The sequence below is a fragment of the Schistocerca gregaria genome, chromosome 2 (genome assembly GCF_023897955.1).
Source record: "Schistocerca gregaria isolate iqSchGreg1 chromosome 2, iqSchGreg1.2, whole genome shotgun sequence".
Lineage (NCBI taxonomy): Eukaryota > Metazoa > Arthropoda > Insecta > Orthoptera > Acrididae > Schistocerca > Schistocerca gregaria.
In genome coordinates this window covers 93,838,719-93,856,494 of record NC_064921.1, presented here as the reverse complement: position 1 = coordinate 93,856,494, position 17,776 = coordinate 93,838,719, and positions in this window count along the sequence as shown.

The following is a 17,776-nucleotide window of genomic DNA, read 5'->3' as shown; positions in this document are numbered from 1 at the left end:
TCAGTAGTTAGTGCCTTCAGTAGTTAGAACCTTTTATTTAGCTGGTAGTATTGGCGCTCGCTGTATTGCAGTAGTTCGAGTTACAAAGATTTTTGTGAGGTAAGTGATTCATGAAAGTTATAGGTTATTTTAGTCAGGGACATTCTTTTGCAGGGACTATTGAAAGTCACATTGCATTGCGCTAAAAAATAGTGTGTTTCAGTTTAGTGATCAGAATAAGTAAAGAGAGAAATGTCTGAGTACGTTCATTTTTGCTCAGCTGTTTGAAAATCAAATAATGTAGAGGTTTATAAGCACAGTAATTCATTAATTTTTCTAAGGGACGTTTCACATTTTTATTTGTGAAAACTCGAAACAGGTGTATAAAGCAGTGAGTTGTGTGTACTGAAGAACATGTGTAATCATTATGTTCAAGAAATCATTTATATAAGGATGAAGCTTTCACATTATGATTTAGTGTAAGTTGCAATGAAACTTTATGACAAAATAATACGCTCAGTCGGACCAGTTATTTGTAGAAGGGATTACAGTTTTGGCAAAGCTCTTACCATCACTCTTCGACTGTTACGTTCAGCCTATCACTAGCTCTGTCTCCTGCTCTTCCAAACACTAGAGAATATCTTCTGCCTTCGTCTAGCACTACTACGACATACAGACAGATAGAGTCTTCCAAGCTAGCTTGACGTGTACTTGACGGACGTCTTATTAATAAAAGAAACAGTAAATAGAGAAAAAGTTCCCACTTTTTAGGAGGCTGTAAATATCTTTGCTTTATTTTACACAAATGCGACGAACACGTCGCACTTATTAACAAATTCACGTCGGCAACCGGACGGGCTGAAAATTGAACAGAATTTCCCAGGACACAGTCTTCAGCTGTTATTATTAGTGTTGTCCGTTTTCTGACACTTTGTTGTACTATGAGCCGGTTGCGGTGTTCCAGAGCAATGCCCGTCGATAAACGCACATTCTGAAATACGTTGTCGGACAGAAAAGATTTGCAGGAGACCTACTTCCAATTACCGACTTGCAATTACAAACTTCATAATCGTAGCTGTGCTGGATGACAGAGTTTGATACACTCAGCAATGGACCAGCCTAGGCTTCATTGCGGCTCGGTACACATTATTAACATTGGAGCCTTCTAGTAAAATGTGATGAACCATCGCAGGACTTACATCTGTTAGACGTAAGTCACAACAAATCGAGTTAAATATTACCACATGGATTTGTGTACAGACAAATACTGTGAAGCATTTCTTTAGGCTTTCGTTTAATAAGAGCAACAAGAAAGGCGTTCTGCAAAGCGAACAGCGTTGATCTCAGAATTACAGTAGTATACCTCCTATTACATGTCAAGAAACATCTTACCTCTTCCAGCATACATATCAATTAATGCGCACGACAGTAAAATTAGAGAATGTCTGTATTATACAGAAGGTTACCACCAAAATTGCTTCCCCTATATGTTCTGCCAACACAATAGAAAGGGCGGGCAGGGGAGGGGGATAAATTTGGTACATTATGTGCCGGCCGGTGGGAGTGCCCGTGCGGTTCTAGGCGCTACAAAAATGGTTCAAATCGCTCTGAGCACTATGGGACTTAACATCTGTCGTCATCAGTCCCCTAGAACTTAGAACTACTTAAACCTAACTAACCTAGGGACATCACACACTTCCATGCCCGAGGCAGGATTCGAACCTGCGACCGTAGAAGTCGCGCGGTTCCGGACTGAGCGCCTAGAACCGCTAGACCACCGCGGCAGGCCTAGGCGCTACAATCTAGAACCGAGCAATCGGTACGGTCGCAGGTTCGAATCCTGCCTCAGGCAGGGATGTGAGTGATGTCCTTAGGTTAGTTAGGTTAAATTAGTTCTAAGTTCTAGGAGACTGATGACCTCAGAAGTTATGTCGCATAGTACTCAAAGCCATTTGAACTATTTGTGCCGCCTGCCGTCCACCGTATGGTGCCTTGGGAGAGCAAAATGTAGACGAAAGGATGAGGTTTGTATCTGAAATGTTAGTGTGCGGTGTGGTAGAGAGAATTTTTCTGCAGAATCATATCTTTTTATCTTTGTATTTACTCAACTTTCTCTCCATGTTGTCTTTCCGCTCATCTGTACATCTGACCAAGCGTGTATGATTCATCACGATTCCTTTATCGATATCATCCAGTGTCCTTAGAGAAATAGCTTCAGAAAATAATTTGAAGAGTGTCGAAAATAAAACACATCCTTTTCTGAAATGCACTATATTTCTGAAGCTTACAAAGTTTATATTCAAAATATATTACCTCAATCAACTGTATTTTTGCAGAATCCATTGATGATTGTTGGAAGACTGGCGATAAGATATGTCACTAGCATCTCAACGTTAATTTCCACAGCTACTATCGTTCGCCTATACTCTTGTGCCGTAACCCTTACCTCCTTCAAAAACTAAGTGCAAGCGAATAAGAGTTTCTACAAATTATACAATGAACAAATTATTAATAAAATGACAAAAAAGCTCTCCTCAAAAACGTGCCATGTCATTAGATTTGACCATCTTGTGATTTCCGCTAATATGTGTTGGCTACAGAGGTGTTTATGAGGATGATAACCTATCCAGCATTGAGTATTATTATTAGGTCGTATAGCTTGCTATTACTATTACTATTATTATTATTATTATTATTATTATTATATCAGTAGCCATGGATTTACTTAGCCACTGTCTTTATTTTCTTTTTGTTCGTCTGGTAGCATGTAGTGCTGTAGTTTCTTTACACTTCTCAGCATTAACCACTGATTGTCGATCGTATGCTCTTCAGTTACACAGTTTAGAGCCATGTTTACTTGACATTTTTGCTTCGAGTGATTGTTCGCGGCGAACGGTCTACGCGACGGGAGGCCCTAGCCGCACGACATTTCCATTTTCCTGTCAAATTCTTGAATACTGACCGTCTTTCTGCTGTAAAATATTTATTCTTTTTAATTTTAAAACAAATCTTTACGTGCTACGTATATGAATGTACATAGAGAGAGAGAAGTACAAGCAATAGCAACAAATGGAGAAATTATTTAATTATTCCTTCTCAGCTGAGCTCATAATCTGTTAATTTAAAGTTTTGCTGTATTATTTTCATGCTTTAGAGCCTCGAACAAAGTTAATGAGAGAATTTTTTAGCGAAAATATTTCTATCGTTGCGGTGTAAACAAAGCGGTTGCGGAAAGCGCAGTTCATTAATCTGTTGAAAGAAGCCGCCTACAGCAAAAAGCGAAATGTGCAAGGCTTTTCCATGACCAATTAAATAGTGTGACGAAGAAGCAAAGTAAAACAATAGAAGGTTTAGGAGACAGGATTCACAAGCTTAATGTAAAAACGTACTAACTGTGAATCATTGAAGAGGCAAGTAAGATTATACTCCGAGAAGTGGAACATGAAGTATTACAATGCTTCGTGGGGACCCTGTCACCCGATATGGCTATAAGAGTTCAGACAGGAACCCCTCCTGTCAGGTTGGCTATCGAGGTTTCAGAAATTCAAGTAAGAAGAGGCGTAAGTGACAAGCGAGAGGTGTTTTCCACTACTGTGAAATGTTACAGGTGTGAACGATTGCGCCATTTCCAGAGGCAGTCTAAGCAGCCTCAATGTGGGAGAAACCGTGTGGGTAGGTACCAGCGATGGGATGGTAGAAACATTGCTTAGGTTAGACAGGGGGGAAGTCGACAGTCGTTAAACGCAAGAGGGAGCCCAAAGTCCGCCGACATGAAGCCCTGTTAAGTTTTTATGCTGCAGGTACGTGTATAGTGGCAGAATGTGGTATAGTGGGAACTGTAAAATATGGGAACGTAAGTTTGCATTGAGCAGAGGGGCGCAGGTGTTAGTGACAAGTTGGGACCTCGTAGGCTGGAAGCAATTGAATCTACCATGCTTTCGATGTGCAAGACGGGAGACAGTGACGTCCACTCTTTAGGATCAGCGTTTATTGAACTTTCAGTGTGGTGTGATTCACTTAGAACAACGGATGGAAGTAATTCCTCAGGTAAGTGGAGGTTATTGTACTGTACTGGCTGAACTGGGAACTGACTTTCTGTTAGCGCATGAAACCAAAATTGACCATCGGTGGAATATTGTGAAACTTGGAGGGACGACAATTGAGCTAGGGGAAACTCAGCAGTGAAGTACTATCTAAATGTTCATGAAACGTATGGGATTAAACTGTGAACGAAAACACTAAGGCTTGATTCGCCTTATATTGAACCAGGGGGTAACATAAAGTTGCTCTGGGTGGGTGTAGAACGTGAGTTGTGTACAATAGAGCAACTAGAGAACAATCAGGTATTGGACCCATCACGTTGTTTTGGAGAAGAGGAATTGTAAACGTACAAGAGAAAGATGGTACCGGTGAATTTCATTTTGGCGCTGATGAAATGAAGCTAACAAACTAACTATTACGAGGGTCATTTCAAAAGTCCTGCTCGCTGCGCATGCGCGACCGTTACAGTGGCGTGATCAAGTTGAAATTCATGTCAGTTGTGAAGCAGACATTACGCTTGTCTGCTGGTTGGCGTGACTGCCTCGTGAGTAATTCAGTTTTAAAATGGAAGCTGAAACCGGGTCAAGTTACTTTACACGCACTGACCAGCGTTCCTACATGAAAATCGAATACCTACGTGGGAATAACCCAGTGGCAATTTACAAGGTTTTGAGAGAGGTGTGGGAATAATCTAATAGATCGTAGCACAGTATCACGGTTGTCTCCTCGTTTCCGTGAGGGTCAGGTAAACACCAAGAACAACCCAAGAAATGGAGGGTCATCAACTGCTACAGACTACACCTTTCAGGTTATTCATAATGACATTTAGAGAGAGGATCGACGAAAAATGTTCGAGGAAATTTCGTATGCGGCCAGAATGCTTGTGACTTCAGTATCATAACTGAAAAGTTAATAATGAGAAAAGTTGCTGCCGGACAGTTTCCGCATGATCTGACCGAAAAGCAGAAAGCACGTCACAAAATAATCGCAGACGATTTTCAGCATTGTCGAACAGTTTCTGTAAAGGGTTGTTGTACTTGATGAACATGGGAACTACATTTTGAACCAGAAATAAAATCTCAGTCATCGCAGAGGAAAACTTCCGACTCTCCACTCCCAAAAAAATTCCGCCTCCAACAATCAAAGGTGAAACTGATGATAATCATTGCGTATGACATGAATGGAGTCACATCTACAAACAGATTACCGCAGGGAATGTCTGTAGTAAGTGTGTACTACAAGCTGTTTATGCAAAATGTTTTGCTCCGGAAAATTCGTTAATGGAGGCCTGACATACTTTGCAGCTGGTGTCCCCTCATTTTACACCATTGCGCAAGACGACACATTGCCCTACCAGTAAAAGAAATGCTCGACAAATATGGACGGGAAATATTTCTCCATCCACCTTACAGTCTTCATATGAGCTCACCAGACATTGCATTGTTTCCAAAATTGAAGGAACAACTGTGTGGAAAACGTTTTGAAACAACTGATGAAGCCTCACTGAGGTGACCCAAGTAATCTGAGAACTCATCAGTGAAGGTTCCCCGTCGGAAACACAGAAGTTTCCAAAACGTGGGGGAGTTGCCAGAAGGAAGAATGGAGATTATATTGAAGGCCTCTAGCTGGTGAAATTATTTATTTTCTTGAGTTCTGCACTATAGCATACAAGTGGACGATTGGGACACATCAAATAATCATGTCAGATGGAGGCCGCTGCTAAAACTGCTTTATGTAGGAAGGCAGAGCGTCTGAAGGGAATGGAAAAGGTAGAAGAATTGCTACTGGAACACGAGGATTTATAGTATCCTCAAGGTCTGTTGCCAGCGATCACCATTAAATGGCTCTGAGCACTATGGGACTTAACAGCTGAGGTCATCAGTCCCCTAGAACATAGAACTACTTAAACCTAACTAACCTAAGAACATCACACACATCCATGCGACCGTAGCGGTCGCGCGGTTCCAGGCTGAAGCGCCTAGAACCGCTCAGCCACTTCGGCCGGCGACCACCATTACGCAACATTAAATACGAACAGGGAATGAAGCACTGATATACCAGAAACTGCATCACATACCTTGGTATTTACAGCCTATTACTGAGCATTTCATTAACCAACAGCTAGCTGATGTAATAGCAGGAGTGGAGCGGCTGCTAGTCCATGAGGGGCAACCACTGCAGTAGCGCCCAAAAAGTCTGCATCCAGTTCCAATAAAAACAGTCATATAGTAACATATGCATACCCAATACCCAACACCACAGAGAACATCGATAATGTAGGACAGTGCCAGTACTTCTCTATTACGGGTTTATGGAGTGGGTACCATCAGTTAGGGATGGTTTCTGAGGGCAGGCTGGGGTCATTATCAATACCTGAAGAAGCCATCCCAATTAAAGAATGCATGAGCCAAATTTCAACGGTCGTTGGTCAGGGTAATGACAGGGCTGAAACATCGGCAATGTTTGGAGTATCTTTATAATATAATTGTCTTCAAGTGATACGGGAGAGCATATACATTTACTGAGTGAGGTTTTTAAAAGGTTACATGCCCACCGCCTCACGTTAAACATGGAGGAGTATCTTTTTTGCCTTCGAGGAGGTTGGTCTCTTAGGTAATGTAATTAGTGAAGAAGGGGTAAAAACTGATCTCAGATTATAAAAGTAGTGCAGGTTTTTAGTCCTGGATATGAGTAGGGAATTAAATCAGTTTTGGGAATATGATATTATAATAGTCAATTTGGGAAGCGGTTCAAAAAATCCTGCATGGCACTCATGCAGCTGTTGAAGAAATGTGTGATATCCAAGTAGATGGAGTGTCAAGCAGCATTCAGTGAACAGACATAGAACCTGGAGTTCATTTCCCCAAACTATCAGAAGGAGTTTGTGCTGTCATGTGGTACTCCCATTCCAGCATTGGAATACGTTTTAAGTCAGGTGATAAATGATGAAGAACGTTCTGTGGCGTACAATTTGCAACAGCTTAATAAGGTGGAAATAAGGAATTACGTTTTATCAATATTATCTGTATGAGAAGAAACTGAAGATGATAACTGTTCATTCAGCTCTAAAATGGTATTAGGATTGCAGAACTCTTCTAGCAAGCTCATGATGTGGGTGTTTAAGCTGGGTGAATTTGAGTATAAAGTTGTACCTAAGCTAGGCAAAAAGTACAGAGATGTTTAACTTGGGAGATGCAGTAATACAGGCATAAGATCATATCCTGGCTGTGTGGCAAGCAGCTGCATCAACTGCAAGCTAGACATGATGTAACCACAGTGTAACAGTATAATAGTTTGTTGTGCAAGTCAGATAGGTTGGGACAAGTGTGGCTGTACGAAGAAGTGTTAGCGCAAACAAATGACCAATAATGTCTGGACATGGGACAGAGAAAAACATTCTGGGTAGTAGCGTAATGGTTCTGGTGGAATGGGAGGAACAAAGACGTGGACGAATACATAAAGAACTGCATACTATGTGCTCAAGCGAGCAGAAATGAGCTACGAATCAGGAAATACCTTTACGAGCGGTACCAGTGGCTACTAAACCATTTAAATTGAAACAGATGGATATCCTAGATCCATTTAACCGGACTCCAGTGGAAAATCATTTCTTTCTAATGATTGTTGATATCTTTTCACGCTACAAACAACTGTTTGCTCAATTTTGGTGTACCTGTAACGGTTATCGTAGATCAAGAGAGAATTTTTTTGCCAGACTTGATGAAACGACTGTGTCAATTCCGATGGGTTCATAAGCTAAAAACTAGTCTGCTGTACCTGGAAACTAATGGTAGAACTGCACATGTGGTAGAATGTTGAGTTACTATGTAAACTGTCACTATAATAATTGTCATTTGTCGTGGCAGCTTATAACTCGAAGGTTCACTCTGTACTGGACTACCCATACGAAGCGGTGTATGGGAGCAGGATGACTTCACCATTAGATATAACCAGCTCGAAACTTAAGGTAGACTCAGACCGCAATTTCGCCAGAAGAGAATTTTTAGGCGTATGTAGAGAGCAAATAATCAAGTCCTTGAACAGCAAGAGGTAATGGGGAAATCCACCAGGGAATTACCAGAGTGTAGGGTAGTACAATGCGTAATGATGTCCTTATATCCCGGAGAGTAAAGAAAGAAGTTTGTGATGAGGTACATGGTACCTTAATAAGTGATAGAGACAACATTACCAGTCAACATCAAACTTTATTTCCCAACTATAAGAACGATAGGTCACACTGGACGTCTATGACCAAGGGGCTCCAGATTCATTGCCGCAATTATGATCACACAGTCCATGGAACAGACGAAATCTACAGCATTTCTTCTTGTTAAAAGTAAGACGTTACAATTGTTCGGTGTAATGTCAAATAGAAACTGCAACTTTCTTACGTTTTCTTGGCAAGACTGCCTCAGGCTCTACGCTTCTCAGTGTATCGTTTACTTCAGCCTTCTGTTGTTTTCTGTGCTGGCGCCCAGCCTGTAATTCTTGGTTCTTGCCTTTCGTCGCTCTTAACTCTTAACCTCTTGCATTTGACTATGTTCTAAATTGCAGAACCTGATTTCTTCCCGAAATTGTCATTGCACCAATGACGAAGAAATCGTTCTTTAGACAGTTGTATTTCTTCTCGTCTCTGTGTGTTAAAACTACGTCCTCCGTCTCAATGCAATATCCGTTTGATAGTCTTGAATTTCACTAGTTTCAAGTACCACAAAAACTGCTTATCTATCCTCCAAAATTAATTAATTTTTCAGGTATTAACTCCGCATCAGTCCGTCTGTAGGTTTCCGAACTCCCATCCAAGATCAGTGTAGTCTACATGTTGCTAGCATATTACAAAAAAATGTATCACAAAACTAACTCCTTCATCAATAACAAGTAGATTTGAAATAGAATTACATTTCCGGAATAATAAAACAAAATCTACAAAGTATTGTTTCATATTTCATTTACATTAAGACATAACGTAAAACATCATATTAAAATTAATGTCTAATCACAAAAGTAATTAAACTTTCTGGGCCAAACATTAAGATGATGCAGAGGTGTTTGATTATAAAAGAAGGGATAGAAATGTAGGTGTTATACTGAGGAGTTGGATGCTAGGATCTGGATCAAAATCGACAATCTAACTCTTACCAAACGTGTTACAGAGCATTCAAGTTGGACTCTCGGCAGACAAGTCCATCTCAGGGCTCACAGCTGCTGCTTTATGATTAGGGTGCATTGTCATGCTGATAGAACAATCATCACTTATGAAGTGTTCCTCTACTGTGCGCAGTACACAATAGTGTATGCTATGTCCAGATCTTTTCGCATTAAACGTTAAGTGCAATAAGAGGACCACACCATAAAGACTAGAAACATTCATATACCACAACAAGTCCACTTCTGACATGCAGGGTCTATGGATACACGATCTTGTCACCATACCCATACACGTCCATCCTCTCGATTCATTTTGAAACGCGACTCGCTCAACCTTGCAACATTTTTCCAGTTAACAATAGTCGAATGTCGGTGCTGACGGACGCAGGCGAGGCTTAAGGCTTTCTGTCGTGCAGTCATCAAGGGTACACGAGTGGACCTTCGGCCCCATAAGTCCATATCGATGATGTTTCGTTGAATGGCTCGCAGGCTGATACTTGGTTGATGACCCAGCATGGGAACTTGCAGCAGTTTGCGGAAGGGATGCATTTCTGTCACTTCGAACGATTCTTTTCAGTCGTGATTGGTCACGTTCTTGCAGGATCATTTTCCGGAAATTTAATGTTTTACCGTATTCCTGATATTCACGGTACACTCGTGAACTGGTCGTACGGGAAAATCCTCACTTAATCGCTACTTCGGAGATACTGTGCCCCATCGCTCGTTCGCCAACTGTAACACCACATTAAAACTCAATTATGTACATCAAAAAAAGTTTTGCATTACCTGGTTCCCAGAACGCCTGAAGGTAGATGTTGACTATGGATATTGTATCACAGGCACAGTCCCTCTGAGTGTTCAGAGGCGTCACTAAATCAGCCCAAATATCTAAACAACCATGGATGAGCATCGCCTATTAGACGGAGGGGGTCGGAAAGCCGATCGGTTCCTGTCATTCCACCAGCAAGGACGTACACGGCTAGTGTTGTCTATAGTTCAACCATGCCTTGACGCTCAACACAGCGGTCCGATCGCATCCGCAGTGGCACTTTGTGCCACGAAGGGCTCTCAACAAGGGAAGTGTCCAGGCGTCTCGGAGTGAACCACAGCGATGTTGTTCGGACATGGAAATTATTTTTATGTTGATCTATATTCCAATTCTCTGTACAGATTCCGCAACCCAGATGATGCAAAACGTTTTTTGATATGTATATATCTTGATAAGCGGCCATTGTAGCAGCAGTAACCTATCTAACAACTGCACCAGAAACTTGTCTTATATAGGCGTTGTCGACCGCAGCACCCTATTCTCCCTGTTTACATATCTGTGTACTTGAAAACGCCTGCTTGTACCAGTTTCTTTGCCGCTTCAGTGTATATCATAGTAGTTCATATATAGAGCGAATAGCACAGAAATACATGACGTTACACTGGGTTGATATACTGATTTTGAAGGACAGGTAGAACCTGAATGTGAAGATGACTGTTCAAATAGCACATGACGTTCGTCTCCAGAGCAGTAGGAACACTCTTGTCAAAGTTAGTACGAATTCTCTCCACCCAAACAGTCGAGGTACATTGTATTAAAAGATATTCATGACAGCATACTAGAGAACATTAATGAATTCTATTACAGTGGTGGCTTCACTTCCTGTAGAAAAATAACGAGGCGCTGTAAGTGCATTAAAAGTAAATGAAATTGCAATTTAATTCTAAATTATGTGCCAGCGAAAGGCGAGCAGGAGCTCGTTTCAAAAGAAGCAAACTGTCGCAGTTACAAACTATAAAATAGAATGTAGAATCGCAATCTGATAGTGCAAGGTCGTATGGATCAACAGTTGGCTATTTGGAATCTGCGAATGTGGGCGCAAAAGGCGTCTTAAATGGTTGACTTGGACCATTTCAAAGCTTCCATTTCTTTTATTGACAATCGTAAGGCTGAATAAGGCATTTTATCCAAAGAAGTTATTACATTTGTCTCAGTAAGGACATATAGAACGATAATAGCATACATCAGAAGACATCAGTTTGTGAAGGAAATGAACAGGTTGATGACAGAGCAGGGTGTGGAGAAAGGAAATGTTTGGAGCAGTGACCAGACTCAATTACAGCATGAAATGTGCTCATCATAAACACTGTCTCACAAAGGAGAGAAAACTTCAGCTAGTTTGTTGCAATCTTTACATACCTCCACTCACCGCTCCACAATCGATGTGGCTTTATCAATGACAGGCAGACTACCAAGCAAGTTGTACATCTGATTTCAAGAGGCACAGGGCACTTTCGGCCCAAATATTTTAAAGAAATTTGAAACAACCTGCCCACGAAACATTCATGTGGAGGCAACAAAAGTGAAAAAAGACTAAAGAACACAGGAGACATTTTCTAACTTCGGTCTTTGGCGAACATGTGACAAGTGAAAAGAGCCTATTGCTGTTTGATTACTGGTCAGGTCATACAGATCGTAGCCTTCTAGATGCAAGTTTTCCAAACAAAGATGTGATGTTAGGCATAATTCCACAGGAAACGGCAAAATATTTCCAACCCCTTGATTTTTATTTCTTTCGTCAATATAAACTCTATGCCAGAAGGACTTCTGCTTATGTGAGACTGCGATGTGTCAAAACACAAGTGAAGACACAATATCGTAATTTCATCAAACATCATTCTGTGGTTTACAGTAACTTTTCCGCTTCAAAGTAGACGCCTATGTTGAAATATGCTCGGCGAAAGGTAAGTTATAACATTGACACACCCACACCATCTTTTGAAAATGTAATTAATGCGGCTTTCGATACTGGACTGTTTGAGTGCGAAAGTGATTTTGAAAGAAAAACCGTAGCTTTAGTGAGGTGTCCACATTGTTCTCTTCCACTTTGTTTTAACGACTTGATCGAAATTCTGCGCCTGCGCATTGAGGAATATTATAAGCACTATCAAGGGTGTAGGATAAGTGTGTTTTGCACTGTTATAGTAACTTTAAGCAGAAGCTTTTGGTACTGTTGATTTAACTTAATTTAATCATTCACTGACGTCACTGAATTCCGTAAAATTCGCCTCCTACGGTACTGATATTTTGTTACGACTAGGGTTATCCGGAAAGTAAATTTCGATTGATGGCGATATGTAAAGTACTTTAAAAATCAGCTACAGCTTCCAGCCACTGCCCTATGTAGTAACCACTCCGACTTAGACATTTGTCGTAGCGTTGTACCAACTTTACAATTCCCTCGTCATAGAAGGCAGCCGTCTATGCCTCCCGCCAATTCTCTACTCTCACCTATAGTTCGTTGTCTGTGCGAAAATGTTGTGTTCATAGCCAGTAGTTAATGTGAGCAGAGATGAAACACAGAGGGAGCAATTACTGGCTGTATAGCGGGTGATCAAACACTTCCCGTCGAGAACGCTGCAGGAGCATTTTCATTGCCCCTGCAGATTACGACTGAGAATTGTCACAAAGTAGGAACTGTTTGACAGTTCTGTAATGTGGGCTGCATAACGTCAGGCGATATCTCTCACCAGGACCTACACTCCTGGAAATGGAAAAAAGAACACATTGACACCGGTGTGTCAGACCCACCATACTTGCTCCGGACACTGCGAGAGGGCTGTACAAGCAATGATAACACGCACGGCACAGCGGACACACCAGGAACCGCGGTGTTGGCCGTCGAATGGCGCTAGCTGCGCAGCATTTGTGCACCGCCGCCGTCAGTGTCAGCCAGTTTGCCGTGGCATACGGAGCTCCATCGCAGTCTTTAACACTGGTAGCATGCCTCGACAGCGTGGACGTGAACCGTATGTGCAGTTGACGGACTTTGAGCGAGGGCGTATAGTGGGCATGCGGGAGGCCAGGTGGACGTACTGCCGAACTGCTCAACGCGTGGGGCGTGAGGTCTCCACAATACATCGATGTTGTCGCCAGTGGTCGGCGGAAGGTGCACGTGCCCGTCGACCTGGGACCGGACCGCAGCGACGCACGGATGCACGCCAAGACCGTAGGATCCTACGCAGTGCCGTAGGGGACCGCACCGCCACTTCCCAGCAAATTAGGGACACTGTTGCTCCTGGGGTATCGGCGAGGACCATTCGCAACCGTCTCCATGAAGCTGGGCTACGGTCCCGCACACCGTTAGGCCGTCTTCCGCTCACGCCCCAACATCGTGCAGCCCACCTCCAGTGGTGTCGCGACAGGCGGGAATGGAGGGACGAATGGAGACGTGTCGTCTTCAGCGATGAGAGTCGCTTCTGCCTTGGTGCCAATGATGATCGTATGCGTGTTTGGCGTCGTGCAGGTGAGCGCCACAATCAGGACTGCATACGACCGAGGCACACAGGGCCAACACCCGGCATCATGGTGTGGGGAGCGATCTCCTACACTGGCCGTACACCTCTGGTGATCATCGAGGGGACACTGAATAGTGCACGGTACATCCAAACCGTCATCGAACCCATCGTTCTACCATTCCTAGACCGGCAAGGGAACTTGCTGTTCCAACAGGACAATGCACGTCCGCATGTATCCCGTGCCACCCAACGCGCTCTAGAAGGTGTAAGTCAACTACCCTGGCCACCAAGATCTCCGGATCTGTCCCCCATTGAGCATGTTTGGGACTGGATGAAGCGTCGTCTCACGCGGTCTGCACGTCCAGCACGAACGCTGGTCCAGCTGAGGCGCCAGGTGGAAATGGCATGGCAAGCCGTTCCACAGGACTACATCCAGCATCTCTACGATCGTCTCCATGGGAGAATAGCAGCCTGCATTGCTGCGAAAGGTGGATATACACTGTACTAGTGCCGACATTGTGCATGCTCTGTTGCCTGTGTCTATGTGCCTGTGGTTCTGTCAGTGTGATCATGTGATGTATCTGACCCCAGGAATGTGTCAATAAAGTTTCCCCTTCCTGGGACAATGAATTCACGGTGTTCTTATTTCTATTTCCAGGAGTGTAATACTTGGCGGGAGACGCTATTTTCTACGCATCTTTATGTGCTCACCATGCGCTCAGAACTGAAAAGAGCGAAGTGTCGTAACCGACAGCCATACTAGAGACAGTGTGGAACACATATATAAAAAGCTTTATTAGATTCTCACGGTGGTTTCCATTTCTTGACCGACAGGAACTTGCTTTGCGAATATCCCTCGTATGTTTCTCTCTATTAAAATATCACTTGTGGTAGAATGCAACGTTTTACATGGAAATGACAAAGACCGCTCAGAGTTTTGTGCGGTTCCGAGCGTTCGAGGTTCTACATCTACATCTACATCTACATGTATACTCCGCTAGCCACTAAGCGGTGTGTGACGGAGCCACAATTTGCACTTCATTCATTCCCCCCCCCCCCCCCTTCCTATCCTCTGTTCCACTCACGGATCGTACGAGGGAAAAACGTCTGTCTGGACCCCTCAGTACGAGCTCTTGTTTCCCTTATCTTTGAATGGTGATCATTGCGCCATTTGAAAGTTGCTGGTAATAATATATGTGAAGATAGCATTTTGGAATTTAGTGAAGAGCCCCTTCCGTTTAGGGTGTCGTCTATCTCCAAGTGTAACCAACTTCGAACTTTGTATGAGATTTGTAACGTTCTCGCGATGGCTAAATGCACCACTCACGAATCCTGCCGCTCTTCTTTGAGCCTTTTCAATATCTGGAATCAGACTCATCTGGTAAAGGCCCATACAGACGAACAACACGTTAAGACTGGACGCACTAACGTATTGTAAGCAATTTCCTTTGTTGAAGGACTGCATCGCTTCAGGATTCTACTAATAAACCGCAATCTAGAGTTCACCTTGCCCGTCACTTGTGTAATCCTATCATTCCATTTGAGATCATTTCGTATAGTCACACCTAGATACTTGATGGATTTTACCGCTACCAAAGACTGGACATTTATTTTGTACTGCTACATTAATGGGGATTTTCGCCTGTTATACACAGTAGGTTACACTTAACTAATATTGAGACATAACTGCCAGTGCCGGCCGAGATGGCCGAGAGTTACTAGGCGCTACAGTCTGGAACCGCGCTACGGCTACGGTCACAGGTTCGAATCCTGCCTCGGGCATGGATGTGTGTGCTGTCCTTAGGTTACTTAGGTTTAAGTAGTTCTACGTTCTAGGGGACTGATGACCTCAGAAGTCAAGTACCATAGCGCTCCGAGCCATTTTGAAGCATAACTGACAGTCATTACAACAAGCATTTATTTTATGCAAATGCTAACTGATTTGTTCACAACTTTCGTGTGATACTACTTTCCCGTAGACTACAGCATCATCGGCAAACAGTCTAATGCCGCTGTCAATACCATCAACCACGTCGTTTATGTAAATCGTAAAAAGCAGTGGACGTATTATGCTGCCCTGGGGCACTGCTGAAGTTACGCTTGTTTCTGTTTAAGTCACCCCTTTCAGGAGGACAGGAAGGTGTCCCTTGTTAGTACAGAAATGGGAGGCAGTTGCTCGATCATCGTACCTCTTCTTTTAACAGCACACGCAGTCATCGTGCTTCAATGCTCATAGCACTTGCAACTCACGAGTGATTTCTTCCGCTGGTTTCATGCGGTTTCTTTACAACTGCCCTCTACAATGCTTGATGGTTCGTTTCCATCAGTACTTGAGGTACCCCTTCAGTACAAGTCACGATTTATTTCCATTTTGTTCACCAGTTTTACTATTTGGTATCGCATCTCCAGCTACCATGTAGAATTCAGCGGTACTGCAGAATGCACACAGTCGAGAGTAAGGTTTCAGTTCACACATTGACTGAAGCAGCCGCTGGACCATACGGTGTTCTCAGTGGACAAAGGCATGAGGCGCTGTGGCTAGACACGAGGACGCCTGTTACGTAAGAAGCGAGGCACGCAAGAAAAGAGTTATTCTGGCGCGAAGATAGTAATCTTGCTTAATAAATATTTACTAATAAAAGTTGCTATTCCCAATACAGATATTTGGAAAAGGGTGCAGGTCAATAACAATACGACACAGCCAGAAACCGATCATCTTTATAAATAAATGAATAATGTTTAAGCTAGCGAAAATGTACGAAAGGCTACGAAACATCGCGAGTGCAAGAACGAGGTGCGGGCAGCGCGCCGTAGTCGCTAGTCGCTGATAGGATACCTTCCGATCTAGTTCTGTCATAAGACGAAGCCCTCAGCAGATTATTACTTTTTAGTTGGTCCTTATTATTTGTGTCAATATTTTCAGTTTAACGTAGTCAGTAAATAAAGGCAGCATAATGGCATCCCTTTCGACAATATTCCGAATAATATTGCTTTCCGCTTCATCACTTATAATCACAGGAAGTAGAGCAGCAATTTACAGATAAACCGACGGCGCTTATATTGCTTCTGCGAGGTATACAAGGTATAGAATATTCGGGAGATTCACAGAAAAACGGGTAGAAATAATCCTACGGAACGACTCTGTAAGACAGTTCAAGGACGGACTGTCTTACTCGCCAATGGAAAAGCACAGCCATTCATACTGTGGGCCTGTTACACGGATTCACTGGCTAAACTGAAACATTTCTAGAAGTTTAGTCCAAGTCGGGTGAGGAGGTTCTTGCAAATGTATGAGGTCGGCCTGGTCTTGGTTTAGCGGTGGTTATTCAGAAAATGTTCAAATGTGTGTGAAATCTTATTGGACTTAGCTGCTATGTTCATCAGTCCCTCAGCTTACACACTACTTAACATAAATTATCCTAAGGACAAACACACACACCCGTGCCTGAGGGAGGACTCGAACCTCCACGGGGACCATCCGCACAGTCCATGACTGCAGCGGCTTAGACCGCTCGGCTAATCCAAAGCGGCTGTGGTTATTCCTTCTCATTTAGAGTTCCTCCTGATATCACCAGCAACTGACGTAGGCAGCTTGAGAAGGGATGAATTGTCCCTGTTGGGTTTGTTACACTGGTCGCATCCAGTGGCTAGTCCACGTTCGAAGTCACTGAGTTCTCCAGAACGACCCATTAAGTCGTCACCACTTTTCCTGTCGCAACGCAACACTCCCTACTTCCTTTTACACTGGTGGGTCAGCCTCTCGTGACATCTACTGGCCAGTTGCGCATTACATAGGGATGTCCAGCTACCTTTGACCAGATGGCGTATAAATCCAAAGTCATTGCCAGATGAGTAGTATATTGCTTCACCTCATGGAGTTAGCGACAAACAAAATGTAAAGACAAAAAAATCAAGACATTTCGAGGCGAACGCGTGAGAGCAAACTATGTCTTGGCTGGACACAGATGTAAAAATATCATTTTGTTTACGTAAAAATTATAGTATGATCTATTTCGAATCTGCATCAACTGTAACAACAAAACTGTTTATCATTGAAGTGAAGATGCTATTAAGGTAAAAGGTGAAACACGTATGCAGCAGCGAAAAATTGTCTGTTGAATTAATAAAAAAGGAACACAGATGTGTTTGCTGCGAAAATGACCACACCAACGAAATTCTTATCTATACAGGTTAGTCAGCAACAGTCTGAAAAGCTTGTAAAGCTGTTTCAGGGTCAGGTGTGCTGGGAAATGGTCTTAAAGAAACAAAATTCGGGAGTTTGCTCCAGACCCAGTTCATTAGTACTGAAGTAAGCCAATCA